Consider the following 25,953-nt stretch of genomic DNA (forward strand, 5'->3'; position numbering starts at 1 on the left):
CCCAGAGCACTTTGCGCCCACATATGTGGTATCTCCGTAGTCAGGAGAAACTGCATTACAAATTTTGGGGGGCTTTTTTCCCCTTTACCTCTTGTCAAAATGAAAAGTATAGGGCAACACCAGCATGTTAGTGTAAAAAATTTTTTTTTTTTACACCAACATGCTGGTGTAGACCCCAACTTCCCCTTTTCATAAGGGGTGAAAGGAGAAAAAGCCCCCCAAAATTTGTTAGGCAATTTCTCCCGAGTACGGCGATACCCCATATGTGACCCTAAACTGTTTCCTTGAAATACGACAGGGCTCCGAAGTGAGAGCGCCATGTGCATTTGAGGCCTGAATTAGGGATTTGCATAGGGGTGGACATAGGGGTATTCTACGCCAGTGATTCCCAAACAGGGTGCCTCCAGCTGTTGCAAAACTCCCAGCATGCTTGGACAGTCAACGGCTGTCCGGCAATACTGGGAGTTGTTGTTTTGCAACAGCTGGAGGCTCCATTTTGGAAACAGTGGCATACCAGACGTTTTTAATTTTTATTGGGGAGGGGAGGGGGCTGTGTAGGGGTATGTGTATATGTAGTGTTTTTTACTTTTTATTTTATTTTGTGTTAGTAGTGTAGTGTTTTTAGGGGACAGTCACGCGGGCAGGGGGGGTTACAGCGAGTTTTTCCCGCTACGAGTTTGAGCTGCCGCGCAAAATTTGCTGCATCGCAAACTTGCAGCCTGATACTCACTGTAAGCCCCTGCCCATGTGAAAGTACCCTGTACATTCACAGGGGGGGGGGGGGGGGACCTCCAGCTGGTGCAAAACTACAACTCCCAGCATGCACAGTCTATCAGTGCATGCTGGCAGTTATAGTTTTGCAACAGCTGGAGGCACACGGGTTGGGAAACACTGAGTTAGGAAACAGACAATGTTTCCCAACCAGTGTGCCTCCAGTTGTTGCAAAACCACAACTCCCAGCATGCCCAGGCAGCCGAAGGGCATATTGGGAGTAGTGGTTACGTAACAGCTGGAGGAGAACAGTTTGGGGACCACTGTGTAGTGGTGTCCAAGCTGCAGCCCTCCAGATGTTGCAAAACTACAACTCCCAGTATGCCAAAACTGTCCAGGCATGCTGGGAGTTGTAGTTCTGCAACATCTGAAGGGCCAGATGTTACAGAACTACAACTTCCAGCATGCCTGGACAGTAAGGGCATGCTGAGGATGTGTAGTTTTGCAACATCTGGAAGGACACAGTGGTCTCCAAACTGTGGACCTCCAGATGTTGCAAAACTGCAACTCCCAGCATGCCCAGACGCCAAGGGCTGTCTGGGCATGCTGGGAGTTGTAGTTTACAGGGTCCCATTACAGCAATGCATGTCGCTTTACGGCGACGTGCATTGCTGTAAAGGGCCCGACCGCGGCTGAAGATCAACTCACCTGTCGCCGCCGCCGCCATCTTCCTCGCCGGGATCCGGGTCTTCAAGGACGAGGTAAGTACCGGGGCCGGTCCCCAGCACTCCCCTGTCCCCCGCCGCGTTCTCCGGTCTTCCTCCCGTCCTCTCCAGACTTCAAGGGGCCGGGCAGGACGGGAGGAAGTAACCACCCCCCCTCCTGCGATTGGTCGGTTAGTTAACCGACAGATCGCAGGGTATAGGAGGAGGTGGCCGGCTTGCCACCTCGCTCCTATACATTAGCATGGTCCTGGCTGTCTGTGACAGCCGGGATCATGCGAAATTACCGGGTGGTCGGGTCCCAGAGACCCGATCAGCCCGGTATCGCCGCAGATCGCCCGGTATGGCCCCCCTCGGCGTTTGCCCTGGATGCCTGCTGAAGCATTTCAGCAGGCATCCGCTTCCGATCTCTGCCCGGGGCGCGGCAGAGACCGGAGAAACACCAGGACGTACTAGTACGTCCTGGGTCCTTAAAGCCCAGGGTGCCAGGACGTTCTAGTACGTCCTGGGTCCTTAAGGGGTTAAAGGGGTTGTCCAGGAAAAAAAAACTTTTTTTTACATATCAACTGGCTCCAGAAAGTTAAACAGATTTGTAAATGACTTCTATTAAAAAATCTTAATGCTTTCAGTACTTATGAGCTGATGAAGTTGAGTTGTTCTTTTCTAAGTGCTCTCTGATGACACGTTTCTCGGGAAGCGCCCAGTTTTGAAGCAAATTCCTATAGCAAACCTCTCCTACTCTGTGCAGTTCCCAAGACAAGCAGATATGTCAGCAGAGAGCACTGTTGCCAGACAGAAAACAACAACTCAACTTCAGCAGTTGATAATTATTGAAAGGATTAAGATTTTTTAACAGAAGTAATTTACAAATCTGTTTAACTTTCTGGAGTGATTGGTTACCTTGAGTCATGTGACCACATGCATAGCAATGTGTCTGTGGTTACGGGCTCCACTGGAGAACTCCAGCACATCGCTATTATGGAGATCTCCCGTGCGGCTGACACATGGTGTATCTGTTTACAAACACATGCGGTGTCACTGTGCAGCCTCACTTTCAGTTACTGCTACCGGGATGCGGCAACAGTATGTATTGTACTAACCACTGATATGAATATATTTTATACTGAACATATATGTGTTTTCCCCTGCATGTTATCTCTATGTGATTATATGATAGAAATGTTTATTCTGTTCATATTGGGGGAGATTTATCAAAACCTGTGCAGAGGAAAAGTTGACCAGTTGCCCATAGCAACCAATCAGCTCGCTTCTTTCATTTTTGAAAATGAAAGCAATCTGATTGGTTGCTATGGGCAACTGGTCAACTTTCCCTCTGCACAGGTTTTGATAAATCTCCCCCATTGTCTCTTTTTTTCATGTTACATTTTGGAAGTGACATCATGTAATCCCGCCCCATGACCTTGTTGTCCCCCATTTTGTGCTATATAAGGCATGCTGGTGCCGCTATTTCTTTAGATTAATTAGGAAAATACAGCACCCAATATTTATTTGTTGTGTTGTAATCAACATATTGAGGGAGATTTATCAAAACCTGTCCAGAGGAAAAGTTGCTAAGTTGCCCATAGCAACCAATCAGATTGCTTCTTTCATTTTTGAAAAGGCCTCTGAAAAATGAAAGAAGCGATCTGATTGGTTGCTATGGGCAACTCAGCAACTTTTCCTCTGGACAGGTTTTGATAAATCTCCCCCATTGTGTATATTATGTGCTGGGGGTCCATGGCAATTAAATCAGTATAGCTCCATAACACCAAGAAGAACGAGACATTGAGCAGTTGCTACTGAATCATAAGCATATTTTATTATTACAACTTCAATTTAAAAAGTCACAATGGACTATATAAAGTGAGGACAAAGCAGTATTATTCAAAGCGATAAAAATGAGATGAAACACAGATTCAACCACTACACGTGGGTGAGACAGGTAGAAGGATAAATCACACTAAGTTCAAATGTATTAAGTCAGGGGAAGTAGGTGGTAAGAGGCTCCATATAAGGTGCCATGTGGCGTGGCTTGGGGTCAAAATGACCCTCCCCTAATCTGGTCTAGTACTGCCCGCTACATCATATGAACGCCAATATATGCAAAAAACATGATAGAAATGATTGAAAACCCTCACTTACCCATGTTAAGTACCTGTCTGCACCGTCCCAACGTACGTTTCGTCACCCGACTTTCTCAAAGGACTCTTTGGGGCTCTTTTTCAGCAAAGGGACATTCATTTTTAAGCCCACCAAACCACTGCAAGAGCTGTTCCCTCTAAACCTTGGCAGCTGCTGGTTTGTATATGTATTAGACATGAAAGTCCTGTCCTTGATTGTTGGCCTAGGGACCTAAACCGAAAGCATCACAGTGATCTATAATGCTACAGTATCAGGTGAGTATATCTGTGGTCAGACCAAGACTTATATAAGCTATACACATGTGTGAAAGCAGCCTACCTAATATGATATGGCAGATTAGGGTTATTAAAATAAGGGAAAAGGTCTTGGGAGTCTTAGTTAACAGTAAATTTAGCTGTAGTGACCAGTGTCAGGCAGCTGCTGCCAAGGCTAATAGAATCATGGGGTGCATCAATAGGGGCATAGATGCCCACGACAAGGAAATAATTCTACCGCTGTACAAATCACTAGTCAGACCACACATAGAATACTGTGTACAGTACTGGTCAGACCACACATAGAATACTGTGTTCAGTACTAGTCAGACCACACATAGAATACTGTGTTCAGTACTAGTCAGACCACACATAGAATACTGTGTTCAGTACTAGTCAGACCACACATAGAATACTGTGTTCAGTACTAGTCAGACCACACATAGAATACTGTGTACAGTACTGGTCAGATCACACATAGAATACTGTGTCCAGTACTGGTCAGACCACACATGGAATACTGTGTACAGTACTGGTCAGACCACACATAGAATACTGTGTACAGTACTGGGCACCAGTGTACAAGAAAGATATAGTGGAGCTGGAGAGGGTTCAAAGACGGGCAACCAGAGCAATACGTGGAATGGGAGGACTACAGTACCCAGAAAGATTATCAGAATTAGGGTTATTTAGTTTAGAAAAAAGAAGGCTTAGGGGCGACCTAATAACTATGTATAAATATATCAGGGGGCAGTACAGAGATCTCTCCATGATCTATTTATACCCAGGACTGTATCTATAACAAGGGGGCATCCTCTACGTCTAGAGGAAAGGAGGTTTCTACACCAGCACAGACGGGGGTTTTTTACTGTAAGAGCGGTGAGACTGTGGAATTCTCTCCCTGAGGAGGTGGTCATGGTGATCTCTGGATCAACTCAACTCAGTAGGGACTCATTAGGGACATAGGTTGAACTTGATGGACTCTGGTCGTTTTTCAACCTTATGAACTATGTTACTATGTTACTATATATGGGGGTCATGTGAGGGAGCATTACTATATATGGGGGTCATGTGATGGGGCATTACTATATATGAGGGTCATGTGAGGGAGCATTACTATATATGGGGGTCATGTGATGGGGAATTACTATATATGGGGGCAATGTGAGGGGGCATTACTTAAATGGGGTCAATGTGAGAGGGCATGATTATATATGGGGGCCATGTGAGGGGACATTATAATCTAGGGGGGTAGTGTAAGGAGGCATTATTATTTATGGGGTCAATGTGAGGAGGCGTTATTATATATGGGGGCAATGTACACGGGCATTATATTGTATGGCATACACAAATCGAAGGAAAATTAAAGCCAGCCACTCACCATCTCTTGTCTTCAGATTTTTTTATTATCCGGAATACTCGCTAATCATTCTGGGGAGAGGGACAGATACCGGGGGGGGGGGTACAGATAGGCAACAAGCTCCGTTTCGCACTGTCAGGTGCTTCCTCTGGCCATACAACCTTATATGAATCAGTGCATCATATATATACAGGTAAGATCTACAGGTGATCATTCACTTCCGGCTACACTCCCCACACGTGATGTTCAACGTCAGAAGAAGAATTTGTCTGAAAAGCACACTGCTATGTCTGTCCTCTCATTTAAAGGGGTTCTCCGGTGGAATACTTTTTTTTTTATAAATCAACTGGTGCCAGAAAGTTAAACAGATTTGTAAATGACTTCTATTAAAAAAAATCTTAATCCTTCAAGTACTTAGCTGCTGAATACTACAAAGGAAATTCTTTTCTTTTTGGAACACAGAGCTCTCTGCTGACATCACAAGTGCAGTGCTCTCTGCTGACACCTATGTCCATTTTAAGAACTGTCCAGAGCAGCAAAATGTTTGCTATGGGGATTATCTCCTACTCTGGACAGTTCTTAAAATGGACAGAGGTGTCAGCAGAGAACACTGTGCTTGTGATTCAGCAGAGAGCTCTGTGTTCCAAAAAGAAAATGATTTCCTCTGTAGTATTCAGCAGCTAATAAATACTTGAAGGATTAAGATTTTTTAAAAGAAGTAATTTACAAATCTGTTTAACTTTCTGGCACCAGCTGATTTAAAAAAAAAAAGTTTTCCACCGGAGTATCCCTTTAACCTTAAACCCTGTTGCATTGGATCTAATCATCCAGTGCAACTTACTTTGAAGGAGTTTTTTTTTTTTTTTTTATCCGTGCATTCTCCTGCTTTTGCTTCTACTTTTTCAAGTCACGCAAAACGCAAGACCTCAGGGTTATTCGCATGCGTCTCTCTTACGTGGGATAACCTGTACATATGGAGTAAAAATGCTCCCTTATCCGTACAAATAGTTGTCGTCCCGTCTTCCCCACGTAATAGAAACCACATGGACAGAAAAGAGCATATACTATGTTTTTCGAGCGGCATGTTATTAGTTCGTTCACAGCGTGGTGAATCAATCCTATCCTCAGATGTTTAGTTGCCATGTTAAAATTACAGAAATTAAATTTCCTTTTGGTATAAGGTCTCCTAGCCACATGTTTATATTATTCTGTTCTGTTTTTTCTGTGCTTTTAAGTGCATCACCTATTGTTCTATTTCTTTTATATGTAATTAGGGGTTTTCTACAAGCTACATTTTTTAAGTCCTGATCTACCTCTAATATGTACCAGTTTCGTCTAATCGACGCTATTATCCTATTCATAGGAGAATTCTAAAAAATGAATGTAAAATGTTTTTCTTGACTAAGCCTAGGTTTATTCTGTAAGAGATCCTGTCCTACATAATGACGTAGGGTGTTTCTTGCAATTTCTTTTCTATACCCCTCTGAAATAATACTGTTATCACTGCTTTTTTAATCTGATGTCCAGGAATTCTAATGTATCTCCTCCATATACAAGAGTAAATGCCATGTTTACAATATTAGTATTAAATTAGGCAACAAATTCTGTGAATTGTAGTTTGGACCCTGACCATATCACTAGGAGGTCATCCACATAGCTATCGTAAGTTTTAATATACTGCAGAGAGGGATTACGAGAAGTATACACATATTTGTTTTCAAACATCGCCAAAAACAAATTAGCATAAGTGCAGGAGAACTGGGTTCCCAATAGGGTCCCCGTCTCCTGCCTGTACCATTTGTCGGCAAATTTTAATGTGCTATTTGAGAGTATGAATTGTAGACTTCCACATACAAAATCAACAAATGATGTAGGCCTGTCTGTCTGTTGCAAAAACTCCCTCACTGCCTGTACACCCGCATCGTGTGGGATGTGGGTGTACAGGCTGACTACATCTATAGAGCATAATGTGTATCCTTCCTCCCAAGGCATCTATTTAACCATTTGTAACAGATGTCTAGTATCATTAATATAGGATGGGATAGAGGGTTAAGGAGCCAATCTATGTACTGAGATAAATGCTCTGTCACTGAGCCGATCCCCGCCACAATAGGTCTCCCAGGGGGTCGGCTCAGTGACTTATGCACTTTAGGTAAATGATACCATTTCAATGGCTTATATTGTATGGGGCAATGTACTGGGGCATTATATTATATGGGGGCAATGTGAGGGGGCATTATAATGTATCAGAGTAATGTACAGGGGCATTATAATGTACGGGGGGCATTATAATGTAGGAGGAGAATGTTGGGGCCTAATACTATACAGGGGCACAGAAGGGACTACTATCTGGGGCAGTGTAATACATATAGGGAGTTTGTATAGAGGTGAGAACTTTGCTGTAGCGAGAAGTCTAAAATGTTTGTCTGGCAGATTCTGTGAAGACGAGTTGTGATCGGGAGAAATCTTCATGATGACAGATGGAGAAGAAAGAGAAAAGTGAACGACACCGATAAGAGAAGACGCCCCTGTGAGTATGTAACTATAATGACTTTTATGGTCTGCAGCCCCTGTGTACAGCTCAAATCTACTTCTATATAGGGGTTATTGATCTTTTGTATAGTGGTTTTTATTCAATAACAATATAGCAGTTTTAGTCAGTGGTAATGGTAGTGGTCATGGTGTGGCAGAATTATATGTCCTTTGTATTGTGGTATAGTGATACTGGTCTGTGTAAAGTGACTTTTATTTCCTTACAGTATGGTGGTATTATTTAGTCACTGCAGAATTAATATGGAGTGGCGATACTATTTTATTTTTCTAATCCCGATACTGAGATAAAATCTATTGTGTGCCACAGTGAGGAAAGGGGGGGGGGGCAGACTACAAGCCGTGTAAGGGGCCCCAAAATTTGTGATGACAGGTTTTGATAAATTTCACCCATAAGTCACATGATCTCCAGGGGGCGTGGCTATGCTGCAGATGGGTAGATAGTAGATTGGAAAGGATTTACTAGAGTAATACTATCCACCTACCCGTACACTGCTGCATAGCCACACCTTTGGAGACTATTTATTATGACAAATACATAATAATATGGGAGATGAAACGGGATAACATTTTTACACCACTATTTCTGCAGTTGTGAAAATATGGACAAATTCTTGAGAAATATTTTTATCTTCATACAATTAAACTACATTAGGATGAGACATGACTTCAAGATGTTTTTACGGTTTGTTAAATCTTTTCTACATTCACAGATAAAGACCAGGATTAGTGATAATGTTCTCCTTTATTGTGAAACGTTGTCTGAAGTGTAAAAAATCGATTTATTGCATTATTTTGGATTGAACCAAATGACTTTCTTTCATAATCCCTTTATGTAGAACAGATCCAATTACTTGTTTTTGTAGCTTGTTGTTTAAATAATGACAAGATATGTTTCCTCTTTGTGCAGAGCATGTGCAGTGTGCCAACGGGAGAGTGCAGATGTTATGCCCAGAGCCAGCTGAGACTTGTAGTTCTGCACACTAGCACAAATGGATCACGGTAGCTGTAGTCAGGACCTCTGACCTTGGACCACACCTCCCATCACAAACAAGTGATGATGCCTGTGAGTTCCAGGCCATTAGTATTTTGGGGTACCCTAGATGTTACGCGGGTGCAGTGGTCATTGGAACACTGGGACCAGAAGGAACGGGGCACAAATGATGTAGTGCACTGGGTAACTTAACTTCAGCAAAGTAAATACATGGAGTCACAATTTATGACTTACAGTTCCAACATGGATGAAACAGCAACAGTTGGTGCAGGTAGTAAAGAATAAACCCTCCCAGAGACAGTGAATGGTCTCAGCTAGTTCCTGGGATGTTAAAGTCTTAGAGGTGACACCCCGGTAGCAAAAGTAGTCTGAACCTGACCGGAGGTTCACTAAGGTATTAGACTTTTAAGACGTCTTTGACAACTGTGATGTTGCTCTTCCTCTCAAAGACCCAAGAGGAAGGATGTCCCTCTGACCATGGTAAAGGGGTACATGGGATATTTGTAGAATATCCATGCAGGAACCGGATTTGATCCCAAGGGACCCTGGGTAGGGGCTGTTAATTAGCTCCTCATAGGCTCCTCCTGCTTGTTTGCTGTCAATAACTTACTCTTCTTTTTTTATTCTTTAGACTAAGTACTAGTTAGGAAGTAGCTATAACTAAACTCTATGTATGTGTCTGGAAAATTGGGTTAAAGGGGTTATCCACCATAAGGTGATTTTAGTACGTACCTGGCAGACAGTAATGAACATGCTTAGGAAGGATCTGTGCTTTTCTTGGGGCTAAATGGCTATGTTGTGAGATTACCATAATACTGTGGCTAGCTTTTTGGGAACTTGTATTTCCTGTTTGACTTATGTTTTTTTTTTACTACAAATCCCACAATGCCATTTTCCTCCCTTCCACACATCAGCCACCCCACCCATTGAAACAAAAGACCTGTGGTTTTCAATCAGGGTGCCTACAGCTGTTGCATTAGTTGCAGATTGTTCTCTCTCCCACCAAGCGATCACTCCATCCATTGAAGCAGACAGGCTCCCTGTCATCAGCTGACTAGTGAGTCAGGTCTCGGCCGCATTGCAAGCTGGGAAAAATCTGAGACAACAGTAATTTTGTATGCTGATAAAAATAAATATTGGAGTGAAAATCACATAAGAATTGTGAGAAAACCATCACACACAGGTACAGACACTATATTATGAACTACACTAACTTTACAGCCGCTGTAGCATAGTCAGATAAAAAAAAAATCCTGGAATACCCCTTGAAAACATTACAATATGACCAAAAGAAGAAGCAATACCTAAAAGACTGTCCAGTGCAACACTATGCCTACAGAGAAACCACACACTATAGGACAACTACTTACAAAAATATATATATCAATTTTCATGTGACATAAGTTTGTGAAACGTGTAAGATGTAGTGGGGCTCTGAGGTCCGGCTTGTGTTTACGCTGTATGCACTCTATGCACTTTTTATTGCATTAAGCACATTATTGGGTATATCCATGGGGATATCTATTATATAACATGATTACACATGCACTTTTGTTATATGTCACTACCATTTGTGAACAGTATCCCAATGTTGTCTTAAGTTTTTTTTTTCCCCTGGATTATTCATATGTCGTATCCAATTAGTGTGTATATTTGGGCCCACTGGCCCACATTTATCATTGCAGTGCAAGTGAAGCATTTTTTACACCTTTTTTTGTGTGCTAATAATGTGTAGGAGAACCAAATTTATTAAATGGTCAAAGAGCTTTGATAAATTTTATGCAGGTCACATTTTCTGAAATTTCTGTCTACACATACACCAAAAAGCTACAGCATGTCTGGGCTGGTGAGTTTTAGAGACTTTTCAGTGGCTTTGCGCCTTTTTTTTGCTCCTTTTTACAAAAAGGCGCAATGATAAATCCCTTCCATATCATGTCTATTGCCAAAATCAGTGGATTGCAACTCAAAATCTGCAGAAATGTGTAAACAAAAAGGGGCAAAAAAGGCGCAAAAAACCCTGCTTGTGCCTTTTTTGCCCCTTTTTTAGACACAAAAAACAGTCTAAAGACAATGATAAATGTGCGCCATAGATGCATTAGTATACACCTGTTTTCCAGCTTTCGTACCTCAGTGACTCTATCCTATTTTCTCCTAGCGGTGATTCTTTTTAATATTTTGTCTGTTAATTAAATTAAATATTTGTTGCATTTTTTATGTCAAATTAAAATGATATATTTTTTCTTCCTGAAATAACCATTTGCAATAGTAGTACATGAATAAAGTATAAAACACAATTCTACTGACAATTATAGGAAGAGTTAAACATTTGTCAATTCAAGTAACTATTCACATGCGATCAACATGTTTACGCAACAAACCACAAATAACACATTGGCCCTGCATGAGAGAAATGCAGCTTTCTTTGTAGTTTTTTTCCCAACAGAAATTTTTCCATGGTATTTACTATTTTGGCGCTTTTCCCAACATTTTGCTTTTTTACAATTGTTCTGAGCTGTCGGGTTTTCCAGAGTTCAAATTCACCACATTTTATGTGGAATGTTTCTAAATTGTTGTGGCACGCCCCTTTTTCGGACACACCCCATTTTCTCCAGTAGCCAACCCATTATAGCTTTTCTGAGTAAAATGTAGAGTTGGTTGACTTTATTACATTTTTTCTAGCAAAATCAGGTGCGGAACACGGGATACAATTTGGGCACAAAACCCAAGAAAAAAAGAGACGGTATCACATTAGTAAATGGCCACCAGTGAGTACGGGTATATTGCACTTGTCACCATTCACAATATCTAGATTTCCCCTTCATAGACTTACACCAGGGCCAATATCATAGGCAGTAAAGTAATCTATGTGAGGAAATCACAGTATCTGAACATACCCCATACAGACATAGGTATATTGGGAATAAGCCTATAAAATGTACAGTGAAAAATGCCAAATACAAGTTATATAATGGCCAGAAAAAGATCTACTCCCTATGTACATGCCCGGTAAAAAAATATATATATATATAAAGCTTGTCATGGTATAGAGAATTTTTCACAAGTATAATATACAATAATTGGCTACTTTATTAGGTACAGCTAGTACTGGGTCTGATCCCCTTTTGCCTTCATTCTTTGTGGCATTCTTCGTGGCATACTTTCTACAAGGTGCTGGACATTATGGCATCACACAGTTACTGCAGATTTGCAGATACATATGTGAATCTCCTGTTCCACCATATCCCAAAGGTTCTCTATTGGATTGAGATCTGGTGACTGTGGAGGCCATTGGAGTACAGTGACCTCATTGTCATGTTCAAGAAGCCAGCTTGAGATGATGTGAGTTTTGTAACATTGTATCCTGCTGGAAGTAGCCATCAGAAAATGGGTCCACTGTGGTCATAAAGGGATGGACATGGTCAGCAGCAATACTCAGGTAGACTGTCGCATTTAAATGATGCTCAGTTAGTACTAAGGGGCCCAAAGTCTGCCAAATAAATGTCCCCTATACAATTACACCACCACCAGCCTGACACACTGATACAAGGCAGTATGGGTTCATGTTTTTATGGTTTTATAGTCTTCCAATTTTGGTGAGCCTTTACCAATATTAGCCTCAGTTTCCGATCCTAAGCTGACAAGAGTGACAACCGGCCTGGTCTCCTGCTGCTGTAGCCCATTTGCGTCAAGGTTCGACATGTTATGCATTCAAAGATAGTATTCTGCCTACCTTGTGTAACATCTGCGCTCTGGCCAGACACGGCCGTGAGTGCTCTCTTGTCATGTTCCCGCTGACGGCGGGGCTGGGATTCGCATAGTGGGACGCGCCCGCATGCGATTCCCAGCCCGTCACTCACCTCCCTGGTCTTTCTGTTCCCGCAGCCCCGGCACGTGTGCTGGAGCTCTTACATTTAAAGGGCCAGTACTCATTTAATTAAGTGTATTCACCTGTGCTCTTGTTATAAGTACTTGCTCTTCCCTTGTATCCCTGCCAGAACTTTGTGCCCTAGAGAAAGCATACTGTGTTTCTGTGTTCCTGATATCCGTGTTCCTGATCCTTGTTCCGTTACCTGACCCTGAACCTGTGCCACCTGACCTGACCTTCTGCTACCTTGACCACGTCTTGCCAGTTTCCTTTTGTGCCTCGCCACATCCCGACAACCTGTGTGGACGAGTCATGCCAGGGGTAGCGACCTGGGTGCCACAGCAAAACCATCCCACTTTGCGGCTCTGGTGAAAACCAGTGGCACCTTAGACTCCGCTCCCTGGCACAGCTGACGTCATCATCCACACAGGCCCAGAGGATCCACCACCTGCCATGACCCGTTACAGTAAGATCCAGCCATGGATCCCGCTGGTGTGCCTTTGCCAGATGTCTCGGATCTTTCCACCGTCGTGGCTCAACAGTCGCAGCAGTTAGCCCGTCAGGTGCAACAACTGAATCAACTCTCAGCCATGGTGCAACAGCTTCTTGCCGCTCAGCAGCAACAACAGCAACAGCAACAGAAGCAGCCACCTCCTGTGTCTGGGATGTGAGTGACGGGATGGGATCAAGCTTCATTTGTACTTGCCTTCTAAGTATGACGGAGATCCCAAGCTGTGTAGAGGCTTTGTTACACAGTGTTCTATCCACTCAGAACTCATGGTGGATCTGTTTCTGATGGAGCGTGCTAAAGTGGCATTTGTGGTCAGCCTACTTTCTGGAAAAGCTTTAGCCTGGGCTACACCTCTCTGGGATCGTAGAGATCCAGTCTCCTTGAACCTGTCGGCCATCCTAGCAGAATTTCGCAATGTATTTGAAGAACCCGCGTGAGACATCCTCTGCCGAGATGGCTCTTCTGAACCTCTGCAAAGGGAACTACTCCATTGGCGACTACTCGGTTCAGTTCCGCACACTTGCCTCTGAACTTGCTTGGAACAACGAGGCCTTGTATGCTACCTTTAACCTGTTAAGGACCCAGAGCGTACCTGTACGTCCTGAGTCTGCTCCCGTTCTATAACGGGGGGCCCTGTGGCTAATAGCGTGCGGCATTGATCGCGGTGCCGCTCACTATTAACCCTTTAGACGCGGCATTCAAAGTTGAACGCCGCGTCTAAAATGAAAGTGAAACCATGCCGGTTAGCTCAGGGAGCTGTTCGGGATCGCCGTGGCAAAATCGCGGCATCCCGAACAGATTACATGATAGCCGGAGGATCCCTACCTGCCTCCTCGCTGTCCGATCGCCGAATGACTGCTCAGTGCTTTAGATCCAGGCATGAGCAGTCAAGCAGCAGAATCATTGATCAGTGGTTTCTTATGAGAAACCACTGATCAATGTAAAAGATCAGTGTGTGCAGTGTTATAGGTCCCTATGGGAGCTATAACACTGCATAAAAAGGTGGAAAAAAAAGTGAATAAAGGTCATTTAACCCCTTCCCTAATAAGTTTGAATCACCCCCCTTTTCCCGTAAAAAAAAACTGTGTAAATAAAAATAAACATATGTGGTATTGCCGCATGCCGAAATGTCTGAGCTATAAAAATATATTGTTAATTAAACCGCACGGTCAATGGCGTACGAGCAAAAAAATTCCAAAGTCCAAAATGGTGCATTTTTGGTCACTTTTTATATCATGAAAAAATAAATAAAAAGATCAATAAGTCCTATCAATGCAAAAATGGCACCGATAAAAACTTCAGATCATGGCGCAAAAAATTAGCCCTCATACTGCCCCATATGCGGAAAAATAAAAAAGTTATAGGGGTCAGAAGATGACAATTTTAAACGTATACATTTTCCTTCATGTAGTATTGATTTTTTCCAGAAGTCCGACAAAATCAAACCTACATAAATAGGGTATCATTTTAACCGTATGAACCTACAGAATAAAGAGAAGGTGTCATTTTTACCGAAAAATGTACTGTGTAGAAACGGAAGCCCCCAAAAGTTACAAAATGGCGTTTTTTCAATGTTGTCTCACAATGATTTTTTTTTCCGTTTCGCCGTAGATTTTTGGTTAAAATGACTGACGTTATTACAAAGTAGAATTGGTGGCGCAAAAATAAGCAATCATATGGATTTTTAGGTGAAAAATTTAAAGAGTTATGATTTTTTAAAGGTAAGGAGGAAAAAACGAAAATGCAAAAACAGAAAAACCTCTGGTCCTTAAGGGGTCAAAAAGGACTTTCAAGGATGCTCTCACTGCATGGGATTCTCCGACTAACCGGAACGAACTTATCCATTTGCCAAGAGGCAGGAAGAACTTCTTTTGGAAAAAGAACCTGCCCGAACACGGTGATTACCTTGTCTGGCACCTGTGTTCCAAAAGAGGCTATGGAAGTGGAACGTTTCCGCTTAAAGCAGCATGAAAGATCCCGTCGATGCAATGAGAATTTGTGCCTATATTGTGCCAGTATGGAGCACTTTCTCAAAGACTGTTCTGTATGCCCTCCGCATCTGGGAAAATGCTCTCATCTTGGACAAGTAGAAGTGGCATCCCTTATTGTGAATATTACCTGTCCTCGCTTGACCACCCCGGTTCAAGTGTTTACTTCTGCCTAGACTTCTTTCATCGCTTCTGCTTTTTTGGACAGTGGTTTCACTGGCAACTTCATTGGTGCCTCCCAGGTCCATAAACACCGTCTTCCAGTGACATGTCTTGTCAAGCCCTTCTACATTTCTTCTGTTAATGGACAAAATCTAAACTGTAAGGTGCAAATCGTCATGCCAGTGGGGGATTTACATTAGGAAAAATGTAGTTTTATGAGCTACCACATTGTACTTCAGAGCTTCTTCCTGGTCTTCCTTGGCTTCAATGTCATTCTCCACAACTTGACTGGAAATCTGGTGAAATCACTTGTTGGGGAAAATTTTGCCAAGATCACTGTCTCATGCCTCCTCTTAGGCCTGCTAATAAAAGCTTCAGAGCCAAAGTTCTTTCCAGATCCTCCGATTTTGCAGGATTGGACTCCACGCCAAGGCATAATGTTCCTCATGTGATATATTCTGTGCCTGTTAAAGTCAGACGTAAAATCTTGAATTGGGGACATTCTTCTTTGCCAGTTGGACACCTATAAAAACTGAGGTCTCCACGACAGAAACCTGCAAATCCCTTACAGCTTTTGCCCATTCCAGAAACCCCTTGGTCTCCTGTAGTGGGGAACTTTTTGCATGCCAAAGAAGAGGGGGAGACCAAAGGGGGGGGGGTACTGTAACATCTGCGCTTCGGCCAGACACGCTGGCCCTGAGCACTCTTGTCATGTCCCCGCTGCTGGCGGGGCTGGGATTCAGATCGCGGGACGCGCCCCCCATATGTAAATCCCATCCCATCACTCACATTCCTGATCTTTCTGTTCCTGCAGCCCTGGCGCATGTGCCCCTGCCTCCTAGGGCGTGCATGCGGCGGAGCTCTTACATTTTAAGGGCCAGTACTCATTTAATTAAGTGTATTCACCTGTACTCTTGTTATAAGCACTTGCTCCTCCCTTGTATCCCTGCCAGATCTTTGTTGCCTTTGTGCCCTAGAGAAAGCATACTGTGTTTCTGTGTTCCTGATATCCGTGTTCCTGATCCTTGTTCTGTTACCTTATCCTGCACCTGTGCCGCCTGCCCTGACCTTCTGCTACCTTGACCACGTCTTGCCAGTTTCCTTGTGTGCCTCGCCACATCTCAGCAACCTGTGTGGACGAGTCGTGCCAGGGGTAGCGACCTGGGTGCCGCAGCAAGACCATCCAGCTTTGCAGTGGGCTCTGGTGAAAACCAGTGGCACCTTAGACTCGGCTCCCTGGCACGGCTCACGTCGTCATCCACACAGGCCCAGACGATCCACCACCTGCCGTGACCCGTTACACCTTGGTTGTAACAAGTGGTTATTTGAGTTACTGATGCCTTTCTGTCATCTCGAACCAGTCTGCCCTTTCGCCGCTGACATCATCAAGGCATTTTTGTCCACACTACTGCCTCTTGCTGGATATTTTCTCTTTTTCATACCATTATCTGTAAACCTTAGACATGGTTGTATGTAAAAATCCGAGTAGATCGGCAGTTTCTGAAATACACAGACCAGCCCATCTGGCACCAACAACCATGCCATGCTCAAAGTCCTTTTTATCCCATTTCTTACCCTTTCTGATACTCTGTTAGAACTAGCAAATTGTCTTGACCACATCTACATGCCTAAATGCATTGAGTTGCTGTCATGTGATTGGCTGTTTAGCTATGTTGTGTATCAGGCAATTGGAGGCACAATTGGAGGTAGATTGCAATTGCCCATAGCAAGCTTCTATGCTATTAGCAATGAATCAGATCGCTTTTTTCATTTTTAAGAGTTCTTTTTTTTTTTTTATGATAGAAGCAATCTGGTTGCTACTGTGTCACTCTTCCCCTACACAGGTTTTGATAAATCTCCCCCAATGTTCCTAAACACACAAGATAACTGAGGTATCGTCCTGACCGCAAGCCCTTCCTCAGGAAGTAACTATGCACGTCGCACCACCTCTCCACAGCTGTTCAATTGACAAAGCCAGAACAAAATAAATCACTACGTCGAAGAACAAAATAAATCACTACGCTGAAGAACAAAATAAACTCTTTATTCCATACAAGACATTTCCAGGTCAATCTGACCTCTCCTCTATGAACATTCAACAGTCTATCCCAAAAAGTTTGTTGAGTGGTTAGTCACAATTCTAGTCATTTAAGACGTCGAGGATCTGAAATGGAATTTCCAAGAATGTGACATAATTGTTTACTAAAAAACGTATTTTGTCTCAGGAGGCAGGAAAAGCAAGAAAATGATGGATCGCCCAAATTCTACTAATGTTACATAGGCTGGGGCACAATGTAGACATGCTGATCATGGCCTCATGCTGAGAAAAGAGGGTTCTGCAGAAAATTGAGAACAATCCAAAGTTACTTTACATCAAACATATTTACCATTCCATAGTAGATCATTGTCTGAGACAGAGAGAGAATGCCAGCGTGGAAATGATCAATGTCCCATTCATTGAGACTAAAATCAGCAACACATGTAGGTGAACAGGATGATGACGCGTTTCAGGCATGTACCACCCTTAGTCATATAACAACTTAAGTGAACATCTCTGTGCCGGAACATTTAACCCCTAACATACCACAGCATAGAAAGTGTCACTGCATAAATACAAAAGAGAGATAGACATATCATAACATCATGAAATAAATGGTTGGGCAAATAACTTGAATATCCAATGCAGAATGAAATATTATAGAACATGCCAACCATAAACTCAAAAAATGATGAAGAGTAATAATGAAGAAAGGAACAAATGGACATCAGGATAATAGACTAATGTCAGCAAGAGAAGGTAGCAGAAAGATGGATCAAAAATAGTTAATTATATATGTAACTAATAATGGAGTAAAATTTCCTGTCTTTTATTCAGGCCCCTGGGGATCCAAGTAGCAAGGGTCATGATCCAAAAGACTTCTCGCGACAATAATTTCTGTTTGAGGTAACCCCCCCCCCTTTGTGAAAATATAGCCCGTTCTATGCCTTGAACTTGCAGAGTAGAAGTGCTCCCTGTAGTCCTGCAGATCACAGGGGTAGGATGAGTATGTATAGAGAAACCATTCAAGGGCAACCAGAGCCTTAACATGGGGGATCAATGAGTACAGTGATGTAACATCAGCTGTTACCCAGGAATAACCTTCACACCACTTGATGTTATCAACACAATATAACAAATGTTCAGTTTCCTGGATATATCCAGGAGTGGTGGAAATGAGGGATTAAAGTAAACCATCCACCCATGCTGACATATTCTCGTTTAAGGACCCGATACCAGCGACAATAGGTCGCACTGGGGGGGGGGGGGATTTATGTATTTTGGGTAACGAATGGAATATGGCCGTGGTAGGATGGGATACCAATATAAAATCGGCCTCCTTCTGGGTAAGGAAGCCGTGTGGAATACCATATAGAACTAAATTGCTGAGTACTGGACGATAAATAGCCGTTGGATTTGCAGACAGGGGTCTGTATGTATCGGTATCAGACAAAACCGATAAATTGAGCATGAGATTCTGACCTTTGTCTAGAAAGACAACCGCCCACCCCTTGTCAGCCTGTATGATGGTTAAATCCCCCATATCACGTAATTCCTGTAAAGCATTGCGTTCTGATTTAGATAAATTGTAATGTGTATGACATGTTTGTCTAGACAATGCCAACAATTCACGCTCCACCGATTCCTGAAAAATATCCAGGGTGGGAGTATGTGACATAACAGGATAAAAGGTGGGGTTCCGAGTCTCAAAGCATGATATATGTTGGTCATGAGAAATCTCGTTTCTCATGCTCTGAAGCTTGGAAGAAAAACACAGATCAGTAAAAGCAAAACCAAGTGATTGATGAGAAGAAGATGAAATATTTATATTTTAAACATTTGGATTAACATTCATATTACTATTAACTTCACTGGCTGCAGTCAGGTTCACAGAGGTAGAAATATCAAAAAAGTGTCTCTGAATAACAATGTCCCAGACAAATTTGTTAATGTCCATAAGAATAGCAAATAAATCAAAATTTCTGGTGGGAGAAAATGAAAGTCTACTAACTCAGACTATCAATAGGCAGCCCAAAAAAAACTTTCTTCCCATATATCAAAAAAGTGTGAAATTAAAAGTGCAATCTTTATTATATTAGGTTTGCACTTAACAATGGTGTTTTAAAATATGGAGCACCCTATCGTCCTACTTTTGTATATACGTATATAAATTGACCATCCGGTCTAATGGATTGAATACACACTGGAGCAAAGACGAGGTGCCTGCAGAACACCAGCATTCATCGCTATGTAGGACAAGGGAACTCAAAGTTAAAAACTTAACATGGCCCCCCTCGACATGTTTCACTGCCTCAGCAGCGTTATCAAGAGGTAAGTGGGCACTAAGTTAAAAAACGCCATGCAGGGGGTTTTAATACCTCCCCTCATGATGTCACAGGATGTCAGAGCTCACACATTAATAATTCTCCACCAATACCCATCCTAGGTTGAGGATTGGCACTCCAATCGGCCAATCCATGTCTCTACACTAAATCAGCCAATCTCCTGTCTAAGTTCCTCACGCCCAATCACAGGTAAGTATCCCTGACTGGCATGTATATCGGCTAATCCTTGTGAGATCGGATGCCGATGACGTGCTGCGCTAAGTTCTCATGCGCGAAGTAATAGAACAGAGGAGCCGGAGTCCGCCTCATCTGCGTGTGCTCCGTTCTCCGAAGGCATTGGCAAGCTTCCGGTTGCGCACCTCAACCTGCGCCAAAACTTAGAAATCTTTCGGATGCGCCAGGAGAGATGCGCGAAAACATAAACAGTTTAGGGAAGACTCATATCAATTAAATGGTAAGAACTTTGTATGTAAAGGAATGTGTATTTTTATAAAGTAATAATACAGGCTCAATTGTATTGGGCTATATTATGATACATTGTTGTGCCTAATAAAAAAAGAGAAGAAAAAACACCAATTGTGGTCTCATTCTTATATTCTACTGAAAACATTTATAAGAATAGACAATGGGGGCAAATATTATTTATTTGTTTAAAGAGTGAAAAACACTTCTCCCTATATCATCTATACGGATGAATATAAATTCATACCGATGAAATTCTAATTACCCAAACTTGAAAGGGATGAGGAGGGGGAGGAATAAGGGTGGAGGAAAACAAAACGGGGGGGGGGGGGGGGGGCACCATCACTTTATTTCAGGAGTTTGTCACGACACTTAATCACAATGACATAGGTATGCACTTCACTCACGAAATACATGAAAACACTCTAAATTTTTTGGATTTAAAAATTTCCCTGGACTCGAGTGGCAGTATCCATACAAGGATATTCAGGAAACCGACTTCCACCAATAGTTTCCTACAATGGAGGAGTCATCACCCTGCAGCCCTAAAGAGAGGCATTCCAGTCGGGCAATATCTGTGGGCGAAACGGAATTGCTCGTCAAATGAAGTTTTCTTGGCAGAGAGCAAATTGCTGTATCAGAGATTCATTTCCCGAGGATATCCAAAGAAGGTCCTACATAGGGCTTTTGCTAGAGCCAGGGACACACCGAGAAATGAATTACTTACCTCCAATAAAAGATCTGAGACAGCATCAGGACAAAAAACTGTGAGATGCATAGGGACCTTTGATCAGAGCAACCGCCGGGTAATGGACGTCTTGCGGAAATATTGGCCTATTTTGTTGGCAGATTCTGATCTAAGAGAAGTACTTACCGACTATCCATCAATCACATATAGACGAGGGAGGAATATTAGAAAACATCTAGTCAAGAGCCATTTTTCCGACCCTGTGGGGGGAATGTGGCTGAGGTCAACTATTATTGGTTCATATCCATGTGGCAATTGTTCTTTCTGCCAGATAGTTCCCAAAACAAAGGATAGGGACACTTCTCCCTATATCATCTATACGGATGAATATAAATTCATACCGATGAAATTCTTATTACCCAAACTTGAAAGGGACGAGGAGGGGGAGGAATAAGGGTGGAGGAAAACAAAACGGGGGGGGGGGGGAGGGGGAGGTAAGGAAGGAGGGGGAGGGGGGTGGGAGGGAAACGAGGGGGGGGAGAGAGATATTAGAAACACAATAGGACTGGATTATTGATTGTAATAAGGAGTTATCACACTGCCCATGGAAGCTAGGAGAGGAGTAGGGATTGACAAGTAAAATTGTGTGTCCTGAGCTGCCCTTATTCTCTGTGACACCCATATAAGGCTTAAATGCGACCCTGACGTAGTTGGTACGAAAAGTACCATAATTTCAAATTATCAAAAATATATGAAAAACATTTTTAAGGCAGGTTAATTAAATAAATGGGCTGAAGGTAAATCCTTCATTCAAGCCTGAAGGAGACATAGATTTCAGTCTGTGAATCCACTTAGCTTCTTCCTGTAGAAGCTTCTTATCCAGATTACCACGTCTTGGTCCCAAGCGTGGTCTGGCCAAGCCAAAGAATCTCAAACAGGACCAATCGCCCCCATGATGAGACCAAAAATGTCTGGCTAGGGGTGTATCCGCTCTAGTCCTTATCGTACTTATATGTTGGGAAATCCTTCTTCTAAACTGCTGGATAGTTTTTCCTACGTAAATCAAGGGGCATCCACATTGTGCAATGTAGACAATACCAGTGGTTTGACAATTGATGAATTCCCTTATCACATATCTCCGTCCATCAATAGGGTTAAAGGGTAGCTCCCATCAACCCTCTTTTTTTTTCTGTCCCTGCCTATTGCCCTTCTATCCCTAACCCCCTCCTTGCCTTTATTTTTATATTTATTGACTAATAATTGCCATTTTGTCTGCCTGGTAGTGTGCTCACTACCAGGCAGACTTCCCCAGCAGGCACCACGTCACTGATGCCTGCTGGAGGCGACTTCCGCCCTTAGTTCTAACAGGGTGCCTCCAGCTGTTTCACAACTACAACTCCCAGCATGCCCTGACATCTATTAGCTTACAGGGCATGCTGGCAGTTGTAGTGGGGAAACAACTGGAGGCACCCATTCATACCAACCTCCTGCCCCCACCCCCCTCCCCTCACCTCCGGTCGCTCAGATGGGGAGAAGAAGCCGGGACCGCGAACTCTGCGCTGCGCGGCAAGCTGCGGAGAAACGGGGAATCCAATTCAGTTACCGGAGTCTGCAGAGAGAGTGCAGACTCCAACTGGGCTGAGGTACAGACTGCGTGCATGGTGCGACCAGGGCGGCTGCTCCTGGACTTTACTGCGCTGGCTTCCTGCCTGTTTGATTGACAGACAGGAAGCCAGCGCGCAGTGAATGAATTTCGACTCATTTGCCCGGCTGAAATGAGTCGAAATTCTGTAGTGACGTCACTGCAGAATGCATTCGGCCACTAGGAGGTCGACCCCTAGTGGCCGAATTTAAAAGTGATTTTAAACTGTTTTAAAATCCCTTTTTTTTAATTAAACTATATTAGAGATATGTTGTAGTACTTAAGTACTGCAACATATCAATTTTTTGTTTTCATGACAGTGCCCATTTAATGAAATCCTTTGTTTTGGGAACTATCTGGCAGAAAGAACAATTGCCACATGGATATGAACCAATAATAGTTGACCTCAGCCACATTCCCCCCACAGGGTCGGAAAAATGGCTCTTGACTAGATGTTCTCTAATATTCCTCCCTCGTCTATATGTGATTGATGGATAGTCGGTAAGTACTTCTCTTAGATCAGAATCTGCCAACAAAATAGGCCAATATTTCCGCAAGACGTCCATTACCCGGCGGTTGCTCTGATCAAAGGTCCCTATGCATCTCAGTTTTTTGTCCTGATGCTGTCTCAGATCTTTTATTGGAGGTAAGTAATTAATTTCTCGGTGTGTCCCTGGCTCTAGCAAAAGCCCTATGTAGGACCTTCTTTGGATATCCTCGGGAAATGAATCTCTGATACAGCAATTTGCTCTCTGCCAAGAAAGCTTCATTTGACGAGCAATTCCGTTTCGCCCACAGATATTGCCCGACTGGAATGCCTCTCTTTAGGGCTGCAGGGTGATGACTCCTCCATTGTAGGAAACTATTGGTGGAAGTCGGTTTCCTGAATATCCTTGTATGGATACTGCCACTCGAGTCCAGGGAAATTTTTAAATCCAAAAAATTTAGAGTGTTTTCATGTATTTCGTGAGTGAAGTGCATACCTATGTCATTGTGATTAAGTGTCGTGACAAACTCCTGAAATAAAGTGATGGTGCCCCCCCCCCCCCCCCGTTTTGTTTTCCTCCACCCTTATTCCTCCCCCTCCTCATCCCTTTCAAGTTTGGGTAATTAGAATTTCATCGGTATGAATTTATATTCATCCGTATAGATGATATAGGGAGAAGTGTTTTTCACTCTTTAAACAAATAAATAATATTTGCCCCCATTGTCTATTCTTATAAATGTTTTCAGTAGAATATAAGAATGAGACCACAATTGGTGTTTTTTCTTCTCTTTTTTTATTAGGCACAACAATGTATCATAATATAGCCCAATACAATTGAGCCTGTATTATTACTTTATAAAAATACACATTCCTTTACATACAAAGTTCTTACCATTTAATTGATATGAGTCTTCCATAAACTGTTTATGTTTTCGCGCATCTCTCCTGGCGCATCCGAAAGATTTCTAAGTTTTGGCGCAGGTTGAGGTGCGCAACCGGAAGCTTGCCAATGCCTTCGGAGAACGGAGCACACGCAGATGAGGCGGACTCCGGCTCCTCTGTTCTATTACTTCGCGCATGAGAACTTAGCGCAGCACGTCATCGGCATCCGATCTCACAAGGATTAGCCGATATACATGCCAGTCAGGGATACTTACCTGTGATTGGGCGTGAGGAACTTAGACAGGAGATTGGCTGATTTAGTGTAGAGACATGGATTGGCCGATTGGAGTGCCAATCCTCAACCTAGGATGGGTATTGGTGGAGAATTATTAATGTGTGAGCCCTGACATCCTGTGACATCATGAGGGGAGGTATTAAAACCCCCTGCATGGCATTTTTTAACTCATTGCCCGCTTACCTCTTGATAACGCTGCTGAGGCAGTGAAACATGTCGAGGGGGGCCATGTTAAGTTTTTAACTTTGAGTTCCCTAGTCCTACATAGCGATGAATGCTGGTGTTCTGCAGGCACCTCGTCTTCGCTCCAGTGTGTATTCAATCCATTAGACCGGATGGTCAATTTATATACGTATATATAAAAGTAGGACGATAGGGTGCTCCATATTTTAAAACACCATTGTTAAGTGCGAACCTAAAATATTAAAGATTGCACTTTTAATTTCACACTTTTTTGATATATGGGAAGAAAGGTTTTTTTTTGGGCTGCCTATTGGTAGTCTATGAGTTAGTGGTCAAATTCCACCCTCCATATATTGGTCTCAATTAGATATGTTTCAGAAAATGAAAGTCCCCGTGACAATACTGAAATGTGATCCCCAGACAGTACCTTGGCCGATAAATTGAAGATCGAGATAGTCTTCACTCTTAGATAAATGAAGAAGTCGCAGACGGCACTCACAGAACAGCAAGAAATGTTATTCGGGATTGCTGGTACACGCAACAAGAACGCCAGGTAAGTCGACCGGTTTCGCGCTACACAGAGCGCTTACACGTGACCTCTGACTTCAATTAACCCCTCCCCCCTTAAATACACAAAGCAGGTAATGACCTATAAAATAAAATCAAATCGAAAAATAGACATTACAGGGTTAAAAACAAAAATCTTATGTACAATGTGGGGAGACTGGCATCAGTACTTTCTAATCTACTCTAACAGAGCCTTATAACATATGATGCGGACAACAATTATAATAACGCTAGGTGTGAACATAGACCATATGCTAACAACTTGTACCTACATTATGGGAACACATTAAGATCCTCTCGTAAGTTTAAACCTAGCGGTCCTGTGGCATCTGTGAGTATAATCATTTCGGTTTCTTTTTGTAAAATAATTTGTGTCTATCTCCACCATATTTTAAAGGTGCAACTGTTTTTAATCCTAGGAATTTTAAGTCCTCAATTCTGTTTATAATGTTTATTTTTCATATGCTCTATAACCTTAGGAAAACCTTTTCCTGTGATGAGTGAGCGGAGGTGTTCACTAATTCTTTTATGCACTGGTCTTATGGTCTTCCCAATGTAGTACAGATCACATGTACAGACCAGTGCATAAGCGATGAAGGTGGATTTGCATGTAATAAAATCATATATAGTTATATTCTGTAACCCTAATTGTATATTTTTAGTTTGTATCATGTGGAGGTTGTCCGACGTCCACTAGACCAAACGGAGGAACATAACTCTGTCTTTATTAATTACATTTGTGAGATGTTGCAGTTTGTATTATCCCATAATGCTTTCCAGTTAAATAATTGCTGGTTTAACCAGCGATCTGGGACCGCGATGGGGACCCCCGTGGCACCTACTTTGGCAAATATTTTTTGGGGTTTCCTCAAGGAAGATAAGGTTTTTTCTTCCAATAACCCTTTCCTGAAGTACCTAGCACTTTATGTCAGATATGTTGACAACGTGCTGGTGGTCTGGTCGGGTAGTAACGACCAGTTCCACCAGTTCGTCGCCTACATGAACGACAACAATCATAATATGCACTTTACTAGTGTGGTGGGCGATAACAGCATAGAATTTTTAGATCCCAAACTTGTAGCTAGAAATAATTACTTAGAGGTAA

General features: G+C 42.7%; 1 protein-coding gene across 8 annotated transcripts in view; it reads left to right on the top strand.

Moving 5' to 3' along the window:
- Positions 1-2,405: 2,405 nt before the first annotated feature.
- The window catches only part of LOC130291507 (interleukin-13 receptor subunit alpha-2-like), a 138,509-nt gene continuing 114,961 nt past the window's right edge, over positions 2,406-25,953 (top strand). For 3 of the 8 annotated variants that reach the window (XM_056540282.1, XM_056540283.1, XM_056540288.1), the window contains exons 1-2: positions 3,171-3,375; positions 7,623-7,723. The gene's annotated coding sequence lies outside the window, so the exon portion shown is untranslated. Of the gene's footprint in view, positions 2,517-3,160; positions 3,376-7,622; positions 7,724-25,953 lie in introns of those variants that run through there. The other 5 variants (XM_056540281.1, XM_056540284.1, XM_056540289.1 and 2 more) reach the window with 5 other exon arrangements.

The sequence above is a fragment of the Hyla sarda genome, chromosome 9, assembly GCF_029499605.1.
Source record: "Hyla sarda isolate aHylSar1 chromosome 9, aHylSar1.hap1, whole genome shotgun sequence".
In the NCBI taxonomy this organism is placed as follows: Eukaryota; Metazoa; Chordata; class Amphibia; order Anura; family Hylidae; genus Hyla; species Hyla sarda.